The following is a 25,165-nucleotide window of genomic DNA, read 5'->3' on the forward strand; positions in this document are numbered from 1 at the left end:
CTAACTAAGACCACCAAGGACCTACCCCTGTGAGCAGTAACACCTCAAACCCCGGAAAGCGGGCAAGGGGAGTTCAGACCTCAGGTGCTCAGAACTAGTGCTCCATAATCAACAAGTGCATGAAGTGCACCCCTGAAGTGAACAAGGGGCACCAAAAGGTCTTGGGAGTTAACTAAGGCCCACAAGGACTTATCCATGAGAACAGTAACACCCAAAATGCTGGCAGGCAGGGGAGGGCAGAGCCTGGGATGCCCCCAGAAGACAGTGAAGCTGTGGAGAATTGAGAATTAGCCCTAGGAAAAAGCATTGATCATTAGACCCATAAACAGAGAGCCAGCCCTCCTCACTCAGATTTCTAACTGGAAAGGAGATAAAAAAGCCATAGAGATGGCAAACAGTGTCCAGGAACAACATCCCAACACCAAGAAAAGGAAGAAGAAGGGTTTGATTTGGGATACTTTTTATGGAGGAAAAATACAGAATACAGAGGAAATAGCAGAAAAGGAAACCCAAATAAATGCTCCAAAGCCTTCCAAAAGAAATGGAAATTGTCCTCAAGCTCTTGAAGAATTTAAATTGGAGGTTATCAAAAAGATGGAAGCCTTCTGGTAGGAAAATGGGAAATAATGCAAAGGGATTTCAACAATCTGAGGGACAAAAATACCCAATTAGAGAAACAATTGGAAGCCTCAAAAAACAGGGCAGAACAAAGTGAAAAGGAAAACCAGTCTTTAAAGGTCAGAATCAGGCAACTGGAAGACAATGATCTTGCAAAAGAGCAAGAATTAATAAAGTAAAATCAAAAGACTAAGAAATTAGAAGGTAACGTAAAATATCTCACTAAAAAGGTGACATACCTGGAAAAACAGAGGAAGGAGAGACAATCTGAGAATCATTGTTCTACCTGAAAAGCAAGTAATAAACAGAAATCTTGATATCATAATACAAGATACCATCCAATAAAGCTGCCCTGAGGTTCTAGAACAAGGGGGCAAAATAGGCATTGAAAGAGTTCATAGAACACCCTCTACACTAAATCTCCAAAAGACAACTACCAGGAATGTAATTGCCAAATTCCAAAGCTTTCAAGCAAAAGAAAAAATCCTAGAAAAAAACAAAAAGAGACAATTTAGATATAAAGGAGTGCCAATCAGGATCACACAAGACCTTGCAACTTCCACACTAAATGATCGCAAGGCCTGGAACATGATATTCAGGAAGGCAAGAGAACTGGGTTTTCAACCAGTAATCACCTATCCATCAAAACTGACTATATACTTTCAGGGGAAAGTATGGCATTCAACAAAATAGAAGATTTCCAAGTATTTGTAAATAAAAGACAAGAACTCTGTGGAAAGTTTAACATCCAAACACAAAGAGCAAGAGAAACATGAAAAGATAAATATGAATGAAAAGGCTAAAGAGAAAAATGTTATCTTTTTCTTTTATTCAAACACTCTTTTTTATTTTATTTTTTTTTTTTAAATATATTATTTGGTCATTTCAAAACATTATTCATTGGAGATATAGACCATTTTCTTTTCCTCCACCCCACCCATAGCCAACGTATGATTCCACTGCGTTTCACATGTGTTCTTGATTTGAACCTATTTCCATGTTGTTGGTATTTGCATTAGGGTGTCCATTTAGAGTCTCTCCTCAGACATGTCCCCTTAACCCCTGTAGTCAAGCAGTTGCTTTTATTAGGTGTTTTTACTCCCACAGTTTGTCCTCTGATGGTGGATAGTGTTTTACCTCTAGATCCCTGCAGGTTGTTCAGGGACATTGCACTGACACTAATGGAGAAGTCCATTACATTCGATTGTACCACAGTGTATCAGTCTCTGTGTACAATGTTTTCCGGGTTCTGCACCTTTTGCTCTGCATCACTTCCTCGAGGTTGTTCCAGTCTCCATGGAATTCCTCTACTTAATTATTCCTTTTAGCACAATAATATTTCATCACCAACATATACCACAATTTATTCAGCCATTCTCCAATTGAAGGGCATCCTCTCATTTTCCAATTTTTTGGCCACCACAAAGAGTGCAGCTATGAATATTCTTGTACAAGTCTTTTTCCTTATTATCTCTTTGGGGTACAAACCCAGCAGTGCTATGGCTGTCAAATTCTCTTCTATAAGGACTGCATTTATATCAAATTATATATATGAATATGTGGGTGAAATGTAATGTGTAACTCTCAAAAATTGTATGCATTATTAGAGTAATTAGAAGAATCACTCATAGGGAATGATTGGGGCATTAAGACGATATGAAGAAAGTGGGAAAAGAAAAAAGGGAGGGGGGAATCAATGTTACTAAGATATTCTTGAAGAAATAGAAAAAAATTTAATAGAATAATCTTTCTCACACAAAGATACACATGGGAAGGGGAGGGGAAGAATTCTCCTATAAGAAGGAGATGAAGAGAGTGCTAATTGATATTACTTAAACCTTAATCTCAGTGAAATCAACTCTGAGAGGGAAGAGGATCTAGAATTCTATCTTATCCAACAGGGTAAGGGAGAAGGGAAAATTAAGGGGAAGGCAATTGTAGGGAGTCTAAAAGGGGAGGGAAGGAGAGGGGGGATGGAAGTTAAGAGACCCTTAAAAAACAAAGAAGAAGGGGACAAAAAGGGAGGGGCTAGAAAGGGAAGCTTATCAAGGGAGGGGACTAGGGGAACTGATTTAAAAGAAATCACTGGTTTAAAAGGTTATAGCAAAAGAAGAAAGGTCAGAATTAGGGGAGGATATCAAAATGCCAGGGAACTCACAAGTGACAATCATAACTTTGAATATGAATGGGATGAATTCACCCATAAAATGCAGGTGAATAGCAGAGTTGATTAGAATCCAAAACCCTACCATATGTTGTCTTCAAGAAACACACATAAGGCGGGTGGATACTCACAAAGTTAGAATCAAAAGTTGGAGTAAGACCTTTGGGGCTTCAGTGAATAGAAATAAGGCAGGAGTTGCAATCATGATATTTGACAAAGCCAAAGCAAAAATAGAACTGATTAAAAGGGATAAGGAAGGTAAATACATCCTGTTAAAAGGGAGTATAGACAATGAGGAAAAACCACTAATCAACAGGTATGCATCAAATAGTGTAGCACCCAAATTTCTAATAGAGAAAATAGGAGAATTGAAGGAGGAAATAGAAAGCAAAACTATATTAGTGGGAGACTTTAACCATCCATTATAAAATTTAGATAAATCAAATCAAAAAATAAATAAGAAAGAGGTAAAAGAAGTGAATGAAATCTTAGAAAAATTAGAGGTAATAGACATATGAAGAAAAATAAATAGGGACAAAAAGGAATACACCTTCATAAGAGCAGCACATGGCACATTCACAAAGATTGACCATTAACTAGTTCATAGTAACATGGCATTGTAAACCTTAAAATTTCTTAGACTTATGAATGTTGGAAATTTCACCATTGGAAAATTTCATACTTGGAAAAAATTTCCTACTGATAGGAAGAACTCTATTGGAATGTGAACCCCCTTGGCATGGGAGGATCCTTCTCCTCCCTACCTAAGACTACTTTAGGACAGAAACCTTTTGCTAAACAATGGAAAGGGCTTTGACCTATGCTTAAGCATAGAACAGGAAGTTCTTTGAGTCATAATTGATTTTAGAATTGATACAATAGAGATACTTGGAATGACAGAACCAGGTCTTGGAAAATACAATTTCCACCCTACTTAGAGTAGCAGGATTTAGGAAGGGCTGCAGCAAAGGATCAGGATTTAATTATTTGAGAATATGACCTTCAACAGACATATGCAAAGCCACAGACCTCTGGGCGGTCCTGGGTTAAGCTAGAGCCACCATTGGCACAGGGGAGACATCGACAGTGATTGGTAGATGTGAGAACTGAGGGGAGGGAACTTAGATGGTTTTCCTTAAAGATAGCAGGGTCTGAGGACTGGAAGGGTTCGAGAGGTTTTGCTCTGAGAGGTTGTGCTCTGAGAAGTTTTGCTCTGAAGGAGACTGGAGGTGGAGGCCCCTGAGACTGTTTCTCCATTTTGGTCACATGAGTGATAGGGACTGATCTCTTTTCTTTGCCTCAGCTCTCTAAGGGCTTGGGCCTTTTGGCCCAGCCTAAACAGAGGGGGGTATTTAAGCCCTATTCCCTTCTCTCCCCTTTCTCTCTCTCTCTCTCTCTCTCTCTCTCTCTCTCTCTCTCTCTCTCTCTCTCTCTAATACCTTTCTTTCTCCTGTTTGTAATTAAAACCTCCATAAAAGGTTGACTGCTGACTTGAGTTTCATTTAGGAATTACATAGCTGAATTCCTTGGCAACCTTAAATTAATATATATCAATCTTTTAAAGTGATTTCCTTGTTACAGCATACAAATGCAACAAAGCAGAAATAATTAATGCAACATTTTCAGATCATAAGGCAATAAAAATAATTATCAGTAAGTGTAAATGGAGAGCCAAATAAAAAATTAATTCAAAATTTAAAAATATGATACTCCAAAATTGGTTAGTTAGAGAACAAATCATAGAAGCAATTAATAATTTCATTGAAGAAAGTGACAATGGTGAAACATCATTTCAAACCTTATGGGATATAGCCAAAGCAGTACTCAGTGGAAAATTCATATCCTTGAGTGCATATATTAACAAATTAGGAAGGGCAAATATCAATGAATTGGAAATGCAAATTAAAAAAAAACTTGAAAGCAAACAAATTAAAAAAACCCAGAAGAAAACCAAATTAGAGATCCTAAAAATTAAGGGTGAAATTAATAAAATCGAAAACTATCAAAGTAATAAATAAGACTAGAAGATGGTACTTTTGAAAAACAAACAAAATATACAAAGCATTGGTCGATCTGATTACAAAAAGGAAAGAAGAAAAGCAAATTAACAGCATCAAAGATGAAAAGGGGGACATCACCTCCAATGAAGAGGAAATTAAGGCAATCATTAAAAATTACTTTGACCAATTATATGGCAATAAATGTACCAACCTAGGTGATATGGATGAATATTTACAAAAATATAAATTGCCTAGACTAACAGAAGAAGAAATAGATTTCTTAAATAATCCCATATCAGGAAAAGAAATCCAACAGGCCATCTAAGAACTGCCTAAGAAAAAAATACCCAGGGTTTGATGGATTCACAATGAATTCTATCAAACATTGAAAGAACAGCTAACCCCAATACTACACAAATTATTTGACATAATAAGCAAAGAGGGAATTCTACCAAATTTTTGTTATGGCACAAATATGGTACTGATTCCAAAGCCAAGCAGATCAAAAATGGAGAAAGAAAACTACAGACCAATATCCCTAATGAACATAGATGTAAAAATCCTAAACAGGATACTTGCAAAAAGACTCCAGCAAGTGATCAGGAGAGTCATTTGCTATGATCAAGTAGGATTTATACCAGGTATGCAGGGATGGTTGAATATTATGAAAACCATCCACGTAATTGACTATATTTACAAGCAAACTGGCAAAAATCTCATGATTATCTCAATAGATGCAGAAAAAGCCTTTGATAAAACACAATACCCATTCCTATTGAAAACACTAGAAAGTATAGTAATAGAAGGGCTTTTCCTAAAATTAATAAACAGTATATATCTAAAACCATCAGCAAACATCATCTGCAATGGGGATAAACTAGAAGCCTTCCCAATAAGATCAGGAGTGAAACAAGGATGCCTATTATCACTGTTACTATTTAACATTGTATTAGAAACACTAGCAGTAGCAATTAGAGAAGAAAGACATTGAAGGTATTAAAATAGACAATGAGGAGACCAAGCTATCACTCTTTGTGGATGATATGATATGATGGTCTACTTAAAGAATCCTAGAGAATCAACTAAAAAGCTAGTGGAAATAATCAACAACTTTAGCAAAGTTAAAGGATACAAAATGAACCCACAAAAAATCATCAGAATTTCTGTATATCTTCAAAACATCTCAGCAGCAAGAATTAGAAAGAGAAATTACATTTACAATCACCCTAGACAACATAAAATACTAAGGAATCTATCTGCTGAGACAAACACAATAAAATAATAAAAGTGACAATCCTACCCAAATTAATATACTTATTTAGTGTTATACCAATTGAACTACCAAAAAACTTTTTTACTGAATTAGAAAAAAATCATAACAAAGTTCATTTGGAAGAAAAAAAGATCAAGGATATCCAGGGAAATCATGAAAAAAAAAATGCAAAGGAAGGAGGATTTTCAGGCCCAGATCTCAAACTATACTATAAAGCAGTGCTTATCAAAAATTTGGTGCTGGATAAGAGACAAAAAAGAGGATCAATAGAAATGCAAATCAAAACAACTCTGAGGTATCACCTCACCTAGCAGATTGGCTAACATGACAGCAAAGGAAAGTATTGAATGCTGGAGGGGATGTGGCAAAGTTGGGACATTATAGCATTGCTGTTGGAGTTGTGAACTGATCCAACCATTCTGGACGGCAATTTGGAATTATGCCCAAAGGGCGATAAAAGACTGTCTGCCACTTGATCCAGACATAGCACTGCTGGGTTTGTACCCCAAAGTGATAATAAGGGAAAAATGTACAAAAATATTAATAGGTGCGTCCTTTATGGTGGCAAAAAAGTGGATAATGAGGGGATGCCCTTCAATTAGGGATTGGCTGAACAAATTGTGGTATGTGTTGGTGATGGAATACTATTGTGCTAAAAGGAATAATAAAGTGGAGGAATTCCACGGGGACTGGAACAACCTCCAGGAATTGATTCAAAGTGACAGGAGCAGAACCAGGAAAACACTGTACACAGAGACTGATACACTGTGGTACAATTGAATGTAATGGATTTCTCCATTAGTGGCAATGCAGTGACCCTGAACAACTCAGAGGAACCTATGAGAAAAACCACTATCCACATCCAGAGGAAACCTTGCTGGAGTAAAACTACCAAAGAAAAACAACTGCTTGAAGACATGGGTCGAAGGGATATGGTTGGGAAGTAGACTCTAAATGAATATCCTCGTGTAAACAACATCACGGAAATAGGTTCTGATCAAGGACTTAAGTAATACTCAATGAAATTGTGTGTTGGCTATGGGAAAACTTGGTAGAGGGGTGGAAGGTAAATAATGTGATTATTGTAACCAAGGAATAATGTTCCAAATTGACTAAATAAACTTATTAAAATGGAAAAAAATAAAATAAAATCACCCCAGACAATATAAAATACTTACGAATCTATCTGCTGAGACAAACACAGGAAGTATATGAACACAACTATAAAACACCCTCCACACAATTAAAACTAGATCTAAACAATTACAAATACATTGATAGCTCATAGGTATGATGAGCTAACATAATAAAAATGACAATCCTACCCAAATTAATTTACTTATCAATGCCATACCCATTGAACTGCCAAAAAAACTTTTTTACTGAATTAGAAAAAAAATAAAGTTAATTTGCAAGAGCAAAAGATCAAGGATATCCAGGGAAATCATGAAATAAAATTCAAAGGAAGGAGGCCTTGCAGTCCCAGATCTCAAATTATACTATAAAACAGTGGTCAGCAAAATAATTTGGTACTTGCTAAGAGAGAAAAAGGAAGATAAATGGAAAAGACTTGGGGTAAGTGACCTCAGCAAGACAGTTTATGATAATCCCAAAGATCCCACCTTTGGAGAACAAAATCCACTATTTGATAAAAACTGCTGGAAAATTGGAAGATAGTATAGAAGAGATTAGTTTTGGATTAACATCTCACACCCAAAACCAAAATAAACTTAGAATGGGTAAATAACTTGAATATAAAGAAGGAAACTGTAAGTAAATTAGGTGAATACCGAATAGTATATACATGTCAGATACTTGGGAATGGAAAGCTTTTAAAACCAAGCAATAACTAAAAAAATGTAAAATAAATAATTTTGATTACATTAAATTAAAAAGTTTTTGTGCAAACAAAACTAATTCAACAAAATGTAGAAGTGAATCAACAAATTGGGAAGCAATCTTCATAACAAAAACCTCTGAAAAAGGTCTAATTACACAATTTTTTAAAGAACTAAATCAATTGTACAAAAAAAAATCAAGCCATTCTCCAATTGATAAATGGGCAAGGGACATGAATAGAAAATTTTCAGTCAATGAAATAAAAACCATTAGTAAGAACATGAAAAAGTGTTCTAAATATCTTATAATCAGAGAGATGCAAATCAAAACAACTCTAAGGTATCACCTCACACCTAGCAGATTGGCTAACATGACAGCAATGGAAAGTAATGAATGCTAAAGGGATTTGGCAAAATTGGGACATTAATGCATTTCTGGTGGAATTGTTAATTGATCCAACCATTCTGGAGGGCAATTTGGAACTATGCCCAAAGGGCGATAAAAGACTGTCTGCCATTTGATCCAGCCATAGCACTGCTGGGTTTGTACCCCAAGGTGATAATAAATAAAAAGACATACAAAAATGTTCATAGTTGCCCTCTTTATGGTGGCAAAAATTTGGAAAATGAGGGGATGCCCTTCAATTGGGGAATGGCTGAACAAATTGTACTATATGTTGGTGATGGAATACTATTTTGCTCAAAGGCATAATAAACTGAAGAATTCCATGGGAATTAGAATGACCTCCAGGATTTGAGGCAGAGCAATATGAGAAGAACCAGGAGAACATTTTACATAGAGACTGATACACTGTGGTACAATCAAATGTAATATACTTCACCATTATTGGTAATGCAGTGATCCTGAACAATTTGGAGGGATCTATGAGAAAGAACACTATCCATATTCAAAGGAATAACTGTGGGGGTAGAAACACAGAAGAAAAACAACTGCTTTATTACATGGGTCAAGGGGATATGCTTGGGTATGTAAACTCCTTTCTTTTGATTTTGTTTTATAGTGTCCTGTTGCCTTGTCAAGTCATTTGATTCCTGTATTCTGGTTCTTAAAAACTGGATTCCATCCCTGACTTTTTGGTCATCCCTCTCCTTCTGTCTGATTTTCTTTGGAGGTCATCTTTCATCCTCTTTGCCTCATCTTTCATCTCCTTTGCCTCATTTTCAAATTGGTTGATTTTGGCTTTCGAGACACTATTGTCTTGTTTTATTTCAAGTGCATCTGTTTCCAAATGAGTTATCTTAGTTTTTAAGTCATTCTCCTAGTTGTCTTCAGCCTCTATTAATTAGGTTTTGAATAATATTTTGAGTTCTTAAAGAGTCTGTATCCAGTTTGCTGGCCTTTCTTTCTTTCTTTCTTTCTTTCTTTCTTTCTTTCTTTCTTTCTTTCTTTCTTTCTTTCTTTCTTTCTTTCTTCTTTCTTTCTTTCTTTCTTTCTTTCTTTCTTTCTTTCTTTCTTTCTTTCTTTCTTTCTTTCTTTCTTTCTTTCTTTCTTTCTTTCTTTCTTTCTTTCTTTCTTTCTTTCTTTCTTTCTTTCTTTCTTTCTTTCTTTCTTTCTTTCTCTTTCTTTCTTTCTTTCTTTCTTTCTTTCTTTCTTTCTTTCTTTCTTCCTTTCTTCCTTTCTTCCTTTCTTTCTTCCTTTCTTTCTTTCTTTTTCTTTTTCTTTTTTTTTGGCTTGGTGTTCCCTCATCCCTCTCTGTTCTGTTTGCTCTTTGTTCATTGTCTGTATAGAAGCTGTCAGTTGTAATTTCTTTTTCTTTTTCTGTCATTTGCTCATATTTACCCTTTCTTTACTGCCTTCAGTTGCTAGAGCTCTTGCTTCTCTCACTTTTTTTGTGGTTTGGGGCTTTTCTTTCAGCCTTCAACCTTGGAATTTTGTCAGTAAATCTCTTAGTGCATTCTGTTGGGGATGGGTATTGGAGTTTGAGCTTCCCTGTCCTCTGGAGGCTTTGATGGGATTAATTCCAGCAGGGTTGCTGCATGTTCCCTGAGGCCAAAACCTTAGGAAGGGGGGATATAGAGTGTCTTTGCTGCTACAAACTATGCCTCCCACTCTGTGCTGTGTTTCTCCTCCATTTGCTTCCCCACTGCCTGTATTAGATGCTCTGAGCCTGGCACAGCTTTGCCTGCAGGGTACTCCCTCCAGTCCAGTGCCTTTGCCCACTCAGAGGTTCCAGCTGCCACTGGAGGCTTAGCACTCTACATGGCAGAGGGGTCCCAGGTCCTTCCTTCTTCCTTCCCCTTAAACTGGAGTGTTATTGAATTCTGGCTTTGGGGGGCATGCCTTTATTTTGAGTCCAACAGGAGGGTTCCTTTGTCTGTCTTGTTGTTAGATTTGATTTTCAGCCCCCTAGGAGCATTTAGCTTGTAATCAGTAAGGAAGGGTTTTCAGAGGTCTGAACATTTGCTGCCTCTATGCTGCCATCTTGACACCCGTGGACTCTAAATGAACATCCTAATTCAAACACCAACAACATGGGAATAGGTTCTGATCAATAACACATGTAATACCCTATGGAACTATGTGTCAGCTAGAGGAAGGATGTGAGCAGGGAAGGGAGGGAAAGAATATGATTCTTGTAACCAAGGAATAATGTTATAAATTGACTAAATTATATATATATATATATATTATATATATATATATATATATACATATTTATATACATACATACATACACTACTTTCTGAACCCCAGAAAGGTCTTTATATCAAAAAAGGGGAACATTCTGTATGATGGGGAGGAGGCAAAACAAACAGTGTGTCTTGAAGTTGAGTGTTGAAACAGTGAATGTATTTCAAAATGTTATTTGGGATTTTAGAATTTATACTTTGGCAATCCATGCCTATTTCCCCAAACACTTTAAATGCATACACTTATGTATATAAAAGCATATTTATATATAAATATTTCTGGAAAAAAAGTAGGTGCTTAATAAATACTTGTTTGGGAGAAGAGAGTAAAGGAAAAAGAGAAGAGAAGAGAAGAGAAGAGAAGAGAAGAGAAGAGAAGAGAAGAGAAGAGGAGAGAAGAGAAGAGAAGAGAAGAAGAGAAGGCAAAATGCCAGAGGATTAACTAGGTTGAGTCAATCAGGGTTTTGTTCCAGAGCACAAAAATACAGAGGCTCCTTACTATGCTTGTATGTCTTGAGTAAATAGAATTACTGAGAAGTTATTGAAAAGCACATAGCAGAAATAACTAAATAGGAAGCAGCCAGATGATACTTCCTCCACAATTTCATATTGCTGTATATTGGATATGGTGGGGAAGAGAGAACAATGCATGAATAGGGAAGATAAGCTATAAGGAAATCAGTCTGTATCATTTCCCTCCCTAACTCAACTATTTTTAGGTTTTTCAAAACTTTTCAGCTCTACCTAAACATTAATAGAAATATCCAGCAAGAATGGATCTTGGAAAGTTTTTTCTTAATGCATGGCTACCCTGAAGCAGCCCAGTTCTCCAAGAAAAGGAGACTACTGGAAGATATTCATTTCTCTGTTTGACATTGTTCAAACAGGAAAGTCATTCTTTTGTCCATTATAAATCCTTTGTGCCTATTGACTCTAACTCCATCCATATTGGAAATATATGAAGCATAATATACATATTTCTTTTAGTAACAATCTATATTTTAATTGCCAGATTATTGCCCATGATTTATTTAAATTAAAATTATTTACATGTTTGCTTTTCAAGGAACATTTTAACAGCCAAATATGATAATATTTTTTCAAATGCTTATATGCCTAAAATATTTTGGGTATTTTTTCTTCATAATAATTTTGTTTTTATTATTATTAAGAAAAATTGGCTTAATGATTTGTTTTGAAACCTCTTTTAAATTATACCTTAAAAGTGATTTCCCATTTTTAATGTACCTGATTAGTTTTTTCTAATTTTAATAATTTCATTTTTTTTGGTGGTTGGACAATCATATATTTTATATATTCCAACAACACAGCTCTGGTTACAATGACTTCTTAAAATGTCACCCTAATTTTTCTAGAGACTACCCAGCATAAACATTTTCTTCTTGAGAACTGATTCTGGAAGTCTATTGTTCTCTCCTTCAGATGTCTTCATCTAGACAATGCCACAAATATAAGCCATCTCAGTTCACTGATTCCTTTTTGGTTTGGGGCCCAAGAACCTCTTGCATACTGTCCCTTTCAAATTATAAGAAAAAAAGTGGAAAAAAAGGAAAAAAAGACTCTGAAATTAAATGTAACTGCAGCCAATCAGTCAGAGAAACTCACACTATTTCTAATCAGCACCATCTGCAGGGCAATTAAATTCAGCAGGTGTTCATAAAGAATTATTATTTAAAACCAGAAAAAGGGACTTCAAGAAGAATCCATTTAAAAACAAATACAGAATACCTAACACTAATAACTCAAAACTTACTTATGAAAAGGGAAATTGGGAGTTATGTCATAAATATATCTGTGTTCTGGAAAGTATATGGATGATTTAGCAAATAAAAATACTACTTACTAAATATAAAACAGCATCTTGTATACTAGCAGTAACTTTCTTTTGGACAAAAAAGGCTTTCATCAAAGTTAAACAGCTGAATGTTTTCCTTTGACCAGTGAAGTCACCCATTGTGTGGTTTCACTTACTTTTGTTTTCACTTTTTCAGTTTGCATGAAGAGTACATCAACAGAGTGGTGGCCACCAAGAAGCAGATTGTTTTGTCCTTGGTAACTGTGACATGGAAATCACTTTAAAAGACTGATATATATTAATTTAAGGTCACCAAGGAATTCAGCTATGTAATTCCTAAATGAAAACTCAAGTCAGCAGTCAACCTTTTATGGAGGTTTTAATTACAAACAGGAGGAAGAAAGGTATTAAAGAGAGAGAGAGAGAGAGAGAGAGAGAGAGAGAGAGAGAGAGAGAGAGAGAGAGAGAGAGAGAGAGAGAGAGAGAGAGAGAGGGAGAAAGGGGAGAGAAGGGAATAGGGCTTAAATACCCCCTCTGCTTAGGCTGGGCCAAAGGCCCAAGCCCTTAGATAGCTGAGGCAAAGAAAAGAGATCAGTCCCTATCACTCACGTGACCAAAATGGAGAAACAGTCTCAAGGGCCTCCACCTCCATCCTCCTTCAGAGCAAGCCCTCCTCTCAGACCTCTCCAGGAGCTCTCCCTCCAGGACCTCTCTCCTCTCAGACTCCTTCAGAGCAAAAACTCTCAGAGCAAAACCTCCTCCTCCTGTCCTCAGACCCCGCTATCTTTAAGGCAACCATCTAAGTCCCCTCCCCTCAGTTCTCACATCTACCAATAACTGTCGATGTCTCCCCTGTGCCAATGGTGGCTCTAGCTTAACCCAGGACTGCCCAGAGGTCTGTTTCCTTTGCATATGTCTGTTGAAGGTCATATTCTCAAATAATTAAATCTTGATCTTTGCTGCAGCCCTTCCTAAATCCTGTCACTCTGAGTAGGGTGGAGATTGCAAGTTCCAAGACCTGGTTCTGTCATTCCAAGTATCTCTATTGTATCAATTCTAAAATCAATCATGACTCAAAGAACTTCCTGTTCTATGCTTAAGCATAGGTCAAAGCCCTTTCCATTGTTTAGCAAAAGGTTTCTGTCCTAAAGTAGTCTTAAGTAGGGAGGAGAAGGATCCCACATGCCAAGGAGTTTCACATTCCAATAGAGTTCTTACTATCAGTAGGAAATTTTTCAAGTATGAAATTTCCCAATGGTGAAATTTCCAACATTCATAAGTCTAAGAAATTTTAAGGTTTACATAACTCTTGTAACCACCTACTAATAATAGGATGGAGATGTATTATCAAAGGAGGGAAAACTTATATTAATGGAATCAGAAATCCTTGAAATATGTAAATGACATTACTTTCTCTATCTTCATAATCAGAAATATCATTCAAATCCCTCAGATAGTTATATTTTATACCTTTCACTTTCACCTCCAATGTTCTATTGTATATGTGGAGCATGATATGTTTTCATTACTAAACTATAACTTGTGTGAGGGAGATTAGGGATTTTATCTTATTCATCCTTGGGAGACAGTATGGCACAGTAGACAGAAAACTGCCCTCAGGAGTTAGGAAGAGCAAGGTTCAAGTTGTGCCTCTGGAACAAAATTAAGTGTGTGAGCTAGGGATAAGCCATGTAACCCCTATGTAACCCAAGCAACTATCTAAAAGCACATATATTTTTTAAAGTGCCCATCTACCATCTGCCCCGGTAGAGGAAGTTCTTCACCACATATCATTAGATTGATTGAATCCTAGATCTAGTTTAAAAAAATCTCAGTGCCTTGAATATATTAAGCCCCATTCACCTCCACTTCTGAGAATTTGGAGTATCCTTAAGGTCTCAGCTTCAAACACCTCCTTCTATATGAGTCCCTTCCTATTTCTTAGAGCTACCAATTCCCTATACTCCAAAGTTAAATTGATTCTACTTTATATGTGCTTGTATATTCCTGTAAATGTATAAGTTACTTCTTTCATTTGAATGTAGTCCTTCAGAACAAGGGTTGTTTTGTTGGTTTTGTATTGCAAATCTAAGCACAGTGCCCAGGAAGATGCATAATAAATGCTTTCTTGCTTGATTTTTTAATTAATGATCATTGACAAGAAATTTTATCTGAACACAAAGCAAGGTCCAAAAGCATGCATAGTTTAGCATGTGAACTTGGGTACTATATGACTTCTGTAACTCTGAAAACAATTATTGATCTAGGACCACTATGACAAAATTCATGATTATCCATATTATATCAGGTAGGCATTTAATCCTGTTTTCTATTAATGGGGAATGTTTAAGCATGTTTAAGTGATCATATTTGAAACAAAATTCAAATAGCAAATATCCTAAAGAGAAATGCATTTCACTTTTTCTAAGCACTAATCTTTCTAGTTTTGTAGTTGCTTTCTTATTTTTCTTATTATAAAGAAATATTTTTGAAATTCCATTAATAGGTTTTGTTTTTATTGTGAAGATATAGTGTGAAACTGTAGAGAAAGCATTGATTAGAGAAGTAAAGGGATCAGGCAATACTATGTGCTACTATTTAAATCTCGATCTTGGTTTCTTTTGAATTCCATCACTCAAAATCTAAGAACATGAACAAAAGACTCAATTGGAGCTCCATAATATTTGTTGAATTAATGGGATACATTCCTTTATACAAAAAAGTGTTCATGAAAGTTGTATGCAACACAGTGCATGACTATTGTGAAAATGAGAGAAATTATAGTTTTAAAGGACTTGTAATTTCTTGGAGACAGGTTTTGGTAAAAGCAGAATGTAAAACCTGTTCCTTCAGCAAATAAAGAATACAGTGAGAAAATTACTCAATGAATTTCAATGAATTATCTCTTTCAGGGTATCAATATACCATTTAGTACTCTAGACAAGGCTATTTATTAAATGATACTCAGGTATTTTGAAGTTAATCCAGTTCATATGGCTGAATTGTTTACATTCAGCAAGTACTTACATATTATATTATCTTTTCATTTTAAACTTATGCTTAAAATATTTCTGTTACTGGATTTGTGTAGCTATCATTTTACAACTACTGGACACTTGCTCAGTAAAAATTGAAAAATGTTAATAACAAAGTATGTCTTTTCTCCTAATGCAACTAAGATGTCGTTTTACACTAAATCCTAAAAATTCACCATGACTATGCTGGTGAGGATGAGTAACATACAGGAAAAAGTGTAGAGTATGGCAAACTTTCAGTTATTTATCCTACCTATAAATATTTTTAGCTGAGTATGTCAATTGTTTTAATGGAAAGCAGCAATTAAAAATATATATATTCAGAATTAAGTCTGGATATGGCTCTTCATTCCTCCTGACTTTTTGGATGATGATTTTCAGTTGTTAATATCAGATCTTTCTTACATCAACCAATTGCCTGATATTACAAATAGGACATTATGCTAGAGCTTTAGTTAAAGAATAAATTAAGAACAGATGAATTCCTACTAGCCATCTTCTCTCATAAAAATGCCCATGGTAACGAAACAACATCACTAAAAAAATCATTAGGAAAGTAAAAATCTATTTGTGAAAATGCATTGTTAAAATTTTTGTTGTAATACTTTCCTAAGATAAATAAATGAAGGACACATGGGATTATTCACAGGCTAGAGTACTGGCAATGCTGAAATGCTATTTTATGGTACTGTGTTTGCAGTAACAAGCATAAAAAAATGGCTATTTCTAGGAATATTTACTCATCTGACAGAAGATACATTTTCACATCTAAATTGAGGGAATCAAAGTTGGCTATTTAAAACACTAAAACACAAACAAATAAACAAAATATAAAACATACATTAATAAGATAATGGCCTTGCCATAATTTTTTAAAATTAGGCATAAAATATCTAAGAAATTTACATAAATTAATAAAATTCTTAACGAAGAGTTATCATATTATACTTCACAATTGAAGAAATAAAAAAGTATCATTAAATTTTTTTCCAACTTTTCTAGTCAGACAAATAAGACAAAAGCACAACTAATACTAATTAAATGCCAGAGTTTAAAGTGGCAAAATGGCAAAATTCAGTGCAGTTGTTGAAATGGAGAAGCAGACACACTTTCAAAGGTGGTGGAATTGTCTGTCAACTAGCAAAATCTTTGGTAAGGGAATATAAAGTCTAAAAAGCTTTTTATTCACTTTGATTCAGTGAATTTCATATAGAGACTAAAGACCTTATTGTCAGTAAAAAATAGACATAACCATAAAAATATTCATATCAGATTTATTTGTAGCAATCTAAATTAGAAAGAAATCTTGTATTCATGGATGATATAGCTAAACACATTTTGATATATGAATATTAAGATACAATAAAACCATATATAATGAAAAGTAACAGTAATATAAAAATATGGAGAAAATAGTATGAAGTAATACAGAGTAAAGATAGTAGAACATGCATATATTGATTAGAAATTTACAAATAATGAAAACAATTGAACAATTGAGCAAAAAAATGAAAACAATAAGAGCAAACAGGTCATGTGTATTGTTATAGAAAATATATTATTTTGAATATGAATTGTTAATAATTAAAGTCTAGAGCTTTATATATAAAGCTTCTAATTTGTTATTTTAAAAGTTTTCATACAGTATTAAGTTTGAATGACTTAAAATGCAAATACTGTCATTTTTGACTTATAATAGACAAAAAAGCTCATTAAAGGGTATTTATGAGACAGCTAGATTTTGGAAATTTTCAAGGTTTCCACAATGCTAAGAATGAATTCTCACTTGAGCAGGAGTTTATTTATTCTGTTTATCTCAAGTCATTACTAATGATGCTAAATGGTCCCAAGTGACTCCCTCCATTTACCCTGAGTTAGTCTGGCTATCTGCAAAAAATAATTAAGATCTGAAGAACCTGCCAGAAAAAATACAGTAGTAGAGAAAAAAGGAGAATGATATTAATAGGACAAAATATATTACTACATTGTATAAATATATTTTAAACCAACTTTATTTGGTAGAGTAAAAAAATCACTTAGATTTCCCAGAGTATCCTTCCCCATTCCTTAAGTGAGACCTTTCTTATAATCAAATTGTTTTTAAAAATAAAAGAGAAAAATTAGGTTTTCAGAAAATGTATCCACACATCAAAAAAAAAAATCTGACAATGTATTTGTTCCAATATTCCTCCAACCTCTGTAAAAGAGAAAGGAGAGTTCTCTTCTCATGATTTGAAGTAAAATTTATTCTTACATCTTTGGATCAATTATTTTAGGTCATTCTGTTTATTTACCTTTATACTTCAATAGTTATTGGGAATATTTTTACTTCCTTCTACATACTTTCTTTTGCATCAGTTCATTTAAGTACTTATGTGTCTTTGCATGTCCACATGTGTATGTGTTTTTGTGGTTGCTCTTTCTATTTGTATTGTTATAGTCATTGTCCATATTGTTTTCTTGACTCTGCTTACATTACTTTGAATCTTTTCATATAAATCTTTACATGATTGTCTCCATTCTTCTCATTTTCATTTCTTATAGCTCAGTAATATTCAATTACTTTCATGCACCATAGTCTGTATAGCCATTTCCCAGCAAATAGATATCTACTTTGTTTTCAGTTATTGGCTTCTACAAAAAAGTACTGCAATAAATAAGTGGGCATATAAGGTCCCTTCTTTTTCTCAGTTATCTTCTTGGATTATATACTCAGCTATGGTATCTTAGAAAAATTATTAATATATTTTATCAATATTATTCACATAATTATGGATTATTTTCAAAATAGTTTTACTAATTTAAATCACTAACAATAAAATATTAGTGGGCCTGTCTTCTTACTATCCTTCCAACATTGACTAATCTCATCTTTTGTCATCTTTGCCATTTTGCAGTGTGAGGTAAAATCTTAGGGTAAATTTAATTTATATTTCTCTGATTATTAGTTATTTTGAGCATTCAAAGTGTGCAATTATTTTTTTTAATATTTTATCTTCCCAAATACATATAACAACTATTTTTAACACGTGGTTTCTAAAATTTTAAGGTAGCAACTGTTTCCCTCCTCCCCCTTTCCTCCTCCCTCTGAGAGATGCTGAGCAATTTGATCTGGGTTATTTATGCATTTATTATGATGCAAGACATACTTCCATTTTGGCCATTGTTATAAAAGAATACTCACATAAAACCAAAACTAAAATAAAAATACAAATAAACTAAAGTGAAAAATCATGTTTTGATTTTCATCCTGACTCCAACAGCTCTTTCTTTGGGGGGTGGGGGTGGACAGTGTTCTTTTCATAAATCCTTCAGAATTGTTCTGGATAATTTTATAGGTGAGAATTATTAAACCATTCTGTTGATCATTGTACAAAATTTCTGTTACTGTGTACAAAGTTCTACTGGTTCTCTTTATTTCACTTTATAGCAATTCATGTAGGTCTTTATAGCTTTTTCTGAAATCATCCTGCTCATCATATCTTATAGCACAATAGTACTCCATCTCCATCATATATTATAATTTGTTCAACTATTTCTCAATTGATGGGCTTCTCCATTTCCAATTCTTTGCCATCACAAAAGAGATGCTATAAATATTTTTGTACAAGAAAACCCTTTCCCCATTTTTATATCTTTGGGATTCAGACCTAGTAGTGGTATTACTTGATCAATATATGCAGTTTTATAGCCCCTTAGGAATAGTTCCAAATTGCTCTGTAGAATGGGTCAGTTCACCACCCCATCAAAAATGCATTAGTGTACCAATTTTCCCACATTCCCTCCAACATTTATCATTTTCCTTTTCTGTCATATTGGCCAAACTGCTAGGTATGAGGTGGTACTTCAGAATTGTTTTGATTTGCACTTTTCTAATCAAGAGTGATTTAGAATATTTTTTCATATGATTATTGATGGTTGTTTTCATCTGAAAACTCCTTTTTGCTATACTTTGAGTGGTTGTCAAATGTAGATTGATTCATTTCCTTACATATTTGAATCATTTTTAAATACTTGAGAAATGAGGTTTTGGAATCAGAGAAATTTACTGCAAATTAATTTCCCCCGATTTTGTATTTCCCTTGTTATCATGGTTGCATTGGTTTGTATTTAAAAAATCTTTTAATTTCAATATAAAGAAAAGAATTCATTTTATATCTTGTAATATTCCTTATCTTTTATTTGATTCTAAAATTTTCCCTTCATAGATCTATTAGGTAAACTCTACTATATAGCCCTAATTTGATTATGGTATCACACTTTATATTTAAATTGTATACCCTCTTTGACTTTATTTTGATAATGGTTGAGATATTGATCCATACTTAATTTCTGCCATACTGTTTTCCCATTTTCCCAGCAGCTTTTGTCAAATTGTGAGTTCTTATTAAAAACAATCGAATCTTTAGGTTTATCAAATACTATATTGCTCTAATTATTTGCCTCTGTGTATTGTATATCTAATCTATTCCATTGATCTCCCATTTTATTTCTTATGCAATAACAGTTTGTTTCGGTTATTACTACCTTATAAGACAGTTTAAAGATCTGGTACAACTAGACTATATTCCTTCATATTTCTTTTCATTAATTCACTTGATATTTTTGATCTTTTGTTTTTCTATAAGAATTTTATTGTTATTTTTCTGGCTCTATAAGATACATTTTTGGTTGTTTAATTGGTATGACACTGGATATGTGAATTAATTTAGCCAGAATTGTTATTTTTATTATATTAGCCTAGCCTACCTGTGAGCAGTTAATATTTTTGTTCTCAGGGATAGGGGAGCCAAAATGGCAATCAAATTAAGGTATTTGGTCAAAGTCTGGATCTGTCACGAGGGAATCCTGTTTTTGAGGGTGTCAAACAGCTACTTACTGGAATCCCAAAATAAATTCAACTTCCCTTGCCTTGGCAGAGAATATCATCAATCCCACCAGGACTGATTGGTCTCCTTGTGTTTGTAGGCACTGTGCAGATTAACTTTGTGCTCCTTGACACTGTACAGTAGCTCTTTTGTGATCCCTTCTCCTAGAATCAGACATAATCATTAGCCAAAGTCCTATAATATTTAATAATCAATGGCAGGTTTCCATAGCGTAAAGCTTTTGGGTATGCATTGACATTAGGACTAATGGACATTTTAAACTTATCCTAGTGCAAAATAAAAAACAAACAAACAAAAAACATTAATACTGGTAACATGTGCTTCAAGTACAAAAATGAGAGATTAAAAGAAAACTCAAATACTCTATTGCACATACAAGGATGTAAGAATTGAAACAATATTTCTACCCAGATATATATTTTATAATGTTTATTAGAAAGGGTAGACAATCATTCCTCTAAGTAACCTGACCATGTGTTGCCTAGCCTGAAAGTCTCTTCTTCCTTCCCTCTCACCTGCCTCTCTGTTCCTGACTTCTTCCTCCTTTGTTCTCTTCTTGCTTCTCCCTCCCCTCAAGCCAAAAGCTTTGACTTTTTTTGACATACACAATGTACATAGAGAGAAACCTGGCATACAGGTTAAGCTACTCAGGGGGAGGGAGGGAATGAACTTCCTTGACACAAGGAAAAAAATGATAAAATTTTAAAAATCAAAAAGATATAGTTCACATTCCATGAAAAGGTGTCAGGCATGTAGAGGCACAATACAAAGGTTTCTACCTAAAAATGAGATCCATTTACTTTTTAACTTGGCCATGATACACAGTGTGAGTGCACATAATTTTCTACCAAGTCATATCTTTTAAAAACAGTAGTATAGAAGCTAATGCATATTCAAAAATGTACCAAAATCCCCCAAATCATAAGAGCACATCAACTTCTCCAAAGGTTACTAATATAGGTTTTGCCCAACTACTTTATGGACTTTTATAATGGTATTTTCTCCAGTCCACACATAGAATGGTACAAATAAAGACAATGCAACAGAATATATAGCTAATAGCAAAAACAGAGAAACAGAAAGTGACAGAGTGTAACAGAATATTATAGCTTAAATTAATATGTAAACTCAAAAATGAAATTAAATCTTAAAACAAACAAATCAGCAAATATAATAAGCACGACAGGATAGAATCACTCATTATCTATAGACGGTGCTCTCTTTACATGTGAGCAATAGATTCAAGAGTCTTTTTCTCCATTTTTGATAGTTGTTGGAGTAGTTAACAGGACTTAGAATGGACCTTCCCAGGAAGGCTGAGTTACCCCAGTGCACTAAAAGTGCTTTACATACACTTTGTCATGTGGGTGTAAGTTATGGAGTGAAAAGTCTATAGGTCCTACTTGTACAGAAGCTCCAGATTCATGGAATTCTCACAATTTGATTTGTAAATCTTATTCATACATGGCAATAGAAGTGTCTCTCCCTAGTAATGATGTGTGTGAAGGAGAGAAAGGCTTAGCCTGCATAGGGGAATGTCCAAAAAGCATCTCAAATGGTGAGATGTGTAGATCTCCCCTGGACCTGCTTCTAAGATAAAATAGGACCAGAAAAAGTATTTCAGGCCATTTAAACTGACCACAGAGAGGCAAAGATGATGACTTCAGTAGCTCCAGTATAGTGTATGCCATCCCTCATGAAAGAAGAACCATCAGTGAATAAGATTAAGTGTGGGTTTTCTAAAGGAGTGCTCAGCATATTATCTTAAGGTTTTTCAATCATGGACACTAAAGATTCACAGCTGTGTAATGGGTCTCCTGAAACTGGTAAATCTGGAAGCAAGGTGGCAGAATTTAGGACTGTACAGCATTTTAAGGTAATATTTTCATTACCTGACAAGTTTACCTCATACCTTGCAAGTCTGATCAGAAAATGCCTGTGTTCTATGCCTTAGCAACAATGTTTCAACTGTGTGTGGGCACATTATGGTTAAAGGGCATGCTAAAACAAAATCTTCAGATTTAGTTGCTATCAAGGCTGTGGCAGCTATGCCTCTAAGACATGGTGGTTCTCCTAAAGTTACTGGGTCCAGCTATACTGAATTATAAGTATCTGGTCACTGAGCATGACCCAAAATTTTAATTAGAACACCTGAGTAAATGACTTGTCATAATTGGGGATGCCTAGAGAATGGGAAGATGGAATAGGTTGTTTTAAGTTAGAAAGAGCTGACAGGTGTTCCAACTCTAAGCAGTTCAGGACTGATTTTTTTGTCAGTGCTATAAGGGGTTTAGTGATTTCTCCATAACAAGAGATCTACTGCCTACAAAATACTGGTGCTCCAAAAATTGCACTCAACTGTTTCTTAGTGGAGGGTGTACTCAGTTTCTGAATATCTTCAATGCACTTAAGGGGAAATGGATCAGGCACAAGCAGTTAAAATAAATCCTAAATATTTCAGTTTGGGGAGACAACACTGAACCTTTGCCTTTGAACCTTGTGGGCTCTCTTATGCAGCTCTAAAAGGAGATGTTTGCTATATGCCTGGCATACTGTGGCATTTGGTGAGGCCAAGACCAAATCTTCTACAAAGTGTATCAAACAGTTCTCCTTAAACTTAATATTTGCTAAATTTTGTATTAAAATCTGTAAGAACAACATGGGACTATTCATGTGCCTTTGGGTCAAGTGACACCAGGTCCATAAGGAAACTTTTCAGGTGAAGGCAATTATATCCCTGGAATTTTCATAAATAGGGATTGAGAAGAATGATGAACACAAATCTACCACAGTGAAATATTTTGGTTGTGCTTGGAATAGAGGAGATAATTATGGTTGTTCATAGAACCACAGGGTGTCTCTTTATGACATGATTATTTACAACCCAGAAATCCTGGTCAAATTTATAGACAGTTTTTCCAAATGTGTCTAATTTTGACTTTTTACTGTCAGGATTGATTATTATTTTCAGATTTGCATGGAATTATTTTTCCTTGCTCAATTAATGAATCTATCACTGGGGTAATTCCCTCAATTGTCTCTTTTGATAGAGTATACAGAGGAATGGAAGGAGGTAGGCCACCTTTTGTTTTGATATGAAGAGGAATAGCTGATTTAAGTAGGCCAACATCAGAAGAAGACATGACCCAGAGAGACTCAGGTATATCACCTGGGATTTCAAAGATGGGAGGCTCCTTCATCTCCTGACTGTCTGAAAGAAATATAGGAAACAAATTTAAGGATGCCTCGGGCAATTCTAGTGACAGAATCATCTGGAGAGCAAGTTATTGTGGTATTGAGCTTTTATAAAAGGTCTCTCCCTAGCAAATTTGTAGGGGAGTTGGGCATTAGAAGGAAAGGATATTCTACTGATAGGAGTTCCACAGACACCATTCAAGAGGAAATCTTTGGGACCTTTAGGGGTGGTCCTGATATCCCAACTACATTTAGAAAGCCAATGGAATCACAATCAGAATAAGGTGTAATCATCAATACCTATTTGGAGGGCTCTGGTGCCTAAGAGGCAATCATAAAAATATTTTGAACTTTCAGGGTTACATGAAGTTCATCACTATGGGGGGGGGGCGGTGTGAAGAATGGATAGGGATAAGTGGTGTTAAGATATCAATCTCTGATTCCAGGGCACCTTCATAAAGGACCTTGGCCAGTTCTTTGGGATCCCCCATGCTAAGGGGGGGTTTCACCCTAAGTATAATATGGATGAGCCCCATTTTGGGTGTTTTGGTGTGAGTTATCATTTGCCTTATTTGGATTATTATTTCTATAATTGTTATAATTTCTAATCCAGATTCCACTTATTACAGTTCATCATTATGTGACCCTTTTTTTGCACAGAAGTGATATGTTAATGATTGATTTTTTGATTCCTGCAAAGGGGCAATGACCACTGCTTGACCTGCTTTTCTTTTTCAAATTTTTCAATTAAAGCTTTTATTTCCTCCTTTAATGTCTCTACTAATTTATTGGCATCCTCATTTTCCTGTTCATGGCCTTAAGATATAGATGCATGTCTCCTCAATTCTTCAAGGTCTATATTAGCCCAATTTGGGCAGTTTGTTTTAAAATAATTTTTGACCACTTTGCAACAGTTATTTACAAACTTCCTCCTAATTTGCCTGACATTGCTCTCTTTGGAGAGATCTAGATCTATGTATCTACCTCCCAGTTCAATAACTATCCAGAAACTGTGATGGATTTTCCTCTTCCAACTGCTTAAGACTCTCAAACTTTGTCCATGTACCTGGCTTATCAGAACAATCTCTCATTGTTTTTAGTAATGCCTCTCTAGCCTGGCATAGTTTTAAATAATATTCATTAATATCCCATCTAGAGTCTCCCACTGACCAGTGAATCACTTTCTTTGCCCAGGCTTTATTAACAAAAGAAATAATTTTATTTTTCTCTCTGTCAAAAAAACATAGAGCAAGTTTTCCACATATACCCACGATGGATCATAAGTATAATAAATATTTTCTACCTTTTTAATAATTAAAATAGACTCATCTTCAATGGACGGGGTATTTTACTAGACTCTCTCAATATCTTGAGGGGTAAAAGGTGTGTGAAGTCTGATGTTTGGGTCAGGAAAACATAACCTAATTTCCAAAAATTAAGAATCCACATTCAGTTTCAGTATTTGAGCTCAAAAAGCTATTTGAGCTATTTGCCCCTCCCCCCCCCCCTCTTTGCACTGGGTTATATGGTCTAGTGTGTGGCATGGGAAACCTCTATGTAGGATAACCAATCAATTTCCACCCTTTCAGTGAGAAGTTTAAAAACCCACAGGGTCAGCTTAAAATTGGCTTGGAAGCTAGAAGGGGGATGGACTGGGCAGTGAGTAAGGGACTGCTCTTTTGCTT

The sequence above is a fragment of the Monodelphis domestica genome, chromosome 3, assembly GCF_027887165.1.
Source record: "Monodelphis domestica isolate mMonDom1 chromosome 3, mMonDom1.pri, whole genome shotgun sequence".
In the NCBI taxonomy this organism is placed as follows: domain Eukaryota; kingdom Metazoa; phylum Chordata; class Mammalia; order Didelphimorphia; family Didelphidae; genus Monodelphis; species Monodelphis domestica.